We start from the raw sequence: 3,117 nt of genomic DNA, 5'->3' as shown, positions 1-3,117 counted from the left end.
GGGGTGAGTGGTGGGGGGGGGGGGGGGGGGGGGCAAACAAACTGAAAAATTAAACTGTTAGTAATGCAGGACTGTAAATAGCCATTTATCAGGTGATTATGTATCATTACTGCGAGATAAAATATGGAAAATATTCATGTTAAAGTCAACTGGTAAAGAATGCAATAAATGTACCATTAATCAGTGAATTTGAGTTCAATGTGGGTTTATTATCAGTAGTAGTTTTACTATCAGTATCAGTTTTATAGTAGTATTATCAGTATGAGTTAAGTAATCAAGGTAATCATTCAAAACATACACACACACTGTGAAGTTGCCTAATCACTGGCCAGCAGCACTATTTGAAAATAAATTTTGCTCTCCTTTCTTTCTGGCTTGCAAATTTCTCAATGACCTTCTGGTTGAAATCAGTCATCTCAGTCACCAGTCTCTTCTCCATTGACAGCATGGCCAATGCATTCAGCCTCTCCTGGGTCATGCTATTTCTCAGAAAAGTCTTAATTCTTTTCGAGGTTGAGAAGCACCTCTCAACTTCTGCTGTGGTCATGGGTGTGGTGATGAGGATCTTTAGGAGAGTGAAGTCTCTGAAAAGACTTCTTCAAGATTGTTCTCCATATACAGCTGGAGTAGGTCCACAGCACCACGACAGGTTCTGAGCTCTTCCTTGCAGTAGATGAGACTAAGCTCTGTCTTCAACATACTACCATTGAGCACTGGATAGGCCTTCAAAGTCCTGCTCAGTGCATCTTCAGGAAACGCCATTGTGTACTGTTCAAACCTGTCTGCTTGAAGCAAGGTGGCACTAACAAGGTGGTTTGTGAAGGAGAACCATTCCATGGTGTGTAAGAGTATGGTATCACAGACCTATAGATTGAAGGATAAAAACAAAAATTATGTAGTGATGACAAAAATGTAAATTTCAACTGCAACATTTAAAATGACCAGTTTTAAGTTATAAAGGGAGACCAGTTTCAGTGTTTGAATCCATAATTTCTCAGAAATTCATACACATGGACAAGACATTCTGAGTAAATATGTCAAGTTTCATGAATTTCTGATGCTCAGGGAGCTAACAGAGATGAAGGCCATAATACTAATGTTGTCCACTAGAGGGAGCCAAACAACAAATCCTTTTAGATCACAATTTAAAGATTGTGTAAATGGTAAATAGATTCACTTGTAGTAAAAAATGCATATAAATATATATCTCCAAAATATAATATAATACTATCTCGAAAATAAATACTATCATTAATATTTTTATATCCTAATTATATTGAAAACATGTGTCGCCAAATATAGGTCCAATTGAAGGAAAGTGAATATTTGCCTATTTTAATGTATTAAATGGAATAATACTTCTATAACAAGACACTTAAAGATTCTTATTTGAAAAGAGACATGGCCATTGTATAACTGTATCATCTACAAAAGCCATTGTGCTTGGACCCTTATTATTGCCACTTTTGGCTATATTGTAAAAAAAAATAAAAAAATTATTTTCAATCTTCATATCTATAAGAGGGAGCTATCAAAAAGAGAAATATTTGCAACAAATTGAGCTGCATTGTTTCATTTACCTTCTATGGGTAATTGTAAATGTCTTCTCATGCCTTTGATGACTTGACAATATTTTTTCTTAAATATTTCTGTAACCTTAAGATATACTCCTCCCATTAATCCCACATGCATGGCATAGCAAACCTCTCATAGTAAATCTATCACAGGGTGTCTACAGATATAAACAAGTTAAATTTAAGACTTTTTAAGGACCCTGCATCAAAACCAGTGGGATAAATTTTGTATTATTATTATTATTATTATATATTTATATTATTATTTAGATATGTCTTTAACTTAAGGATCTACTCTTTACTACAATATTTAAGCAAAAATATTATAAAATCATCAAAGACTTTTACAAGTGTCCATAGAGGGTAAATGAATCAATGCATTTGTTGCTAATATTTATTTTCTTTTTGATACATTCCTCTGATAGCTTTCTATGAAATACTGCAGATTAACATGGACTGCAATAAAAACTTACCTCTGTTGCAATCCGTTCATGGACCTCTGGACTGAGTGACCGCCGCCTCTTTGGTTGAGAACCACCTTCACTGCTTTGGTCAACCAGGGAATGGAGAGAATTTCTGCAAAGGAGGAGTAAGAAAATGTATGAGTAATAATAATAATAATAATAATAACAAATGCAAAAGGAGGAATACAGCTGCTACCTGATCTTCTGTATGTCCTGCTGGAACTGCTGGACTGCTGTAATGTGAACTGAATCTATGTCCTTCTTCTGGAGTTTGGCATAGAGGAGGTCCACATGCGGCATGATGTTGTGGAAAAGTTGCAGAAAAAACGTCTCGGTTACGTATGTAACCCTCGTTCCCTGAAGGAGGGAACGGAGATGTACGTCGGAACTGACCGACGAATTGGGGATATCGACCAACACGCCACTGTCGCTGGCCCTTCCAGCACTCTGCTTGAGACTCCTGGACCGCCCCAACTGTTGGAGCGGGAGTCAGGGCTCTAAGCAGAGAAGGTCAGTCACTGCTGTTCCGCAAGACCCACTCAGTGTGACTATTTGGATAACGCTGGGAAAGCATGCCCTAAAAGGGAAGGGGACACTCACAGGGTTAGCCATTTCTGGGGAACTCTACTGGAGCAATAGACGCACATATCCGGCCCAGCGGGTGGGAGTGACATTGCAAGCCGACACTAGAATGGGTCCTTCGCGCTACTGGCCACTGGGGGCGAGTACACGGGAAGATCTACACGGCTCTACACGAAGGCTACAGAATCTAGCGAACGTGTTAGGTGTCGTCCAGCCCGCAGCTCTACAAATATCTGTTAGCGAGGCGCCTTGAGCCAGTGCCCAGGAGAAAGCAACACTTCTAGTTGAGTGTGCTCACAACCCGAACGGGCAAGGCACAAGGGACCACTACATATGGACACCCAGCCTAACACAGGTTCCACAACGCATACAAGTGCAGGCCTCCTGACTGGTCTGACTGCCTGGGGGTGACAGAGGAACTCACAGGGTTAGCCATTTCTGGGGAACTCTACTGGAGCAATAGACGCACATATCCGGCCCAGCGGGTGGGAGTGACA

The 3,117-nt window shown here is 40.1% G+C and overlaps 1 pseudogene; it reads right to left on the bottom strand.

Moving 5' to 3' along the window:
* Positions 1 to 302: 302 nt before the first annotated feature.
* LOC107699956 (uncharacterized) lies at positions 303 to 2,338 on the bottom strand (annotated as a pseudogene).
* Positions 2,339 to 3,117: the final 779 nt, after the last annotated feature.

This window comes from Sinocyclocheilus anshuiensis, unplaced genomic scaffold (genome assembly GCF_001515605.1).
Source record: "Sinocyclocheilus anshuiensis isolate Anshui unplaced genomic scaffold, SAMN03320099.WGS_v1.1 scaffold1284, whole genome shotgun sequence".
NCBI lineage: Eukaryota > Metazoa > Chordata > Actinopteri > Cypriniformes > Cyprinidae > Sinocyclocheilus > Sinocyclocheilus anshuiensis.
Note: the sequence above shows the minus strand (reverse complement) of the source record. Positions and strands in the feature narration are given on the sequence as shown.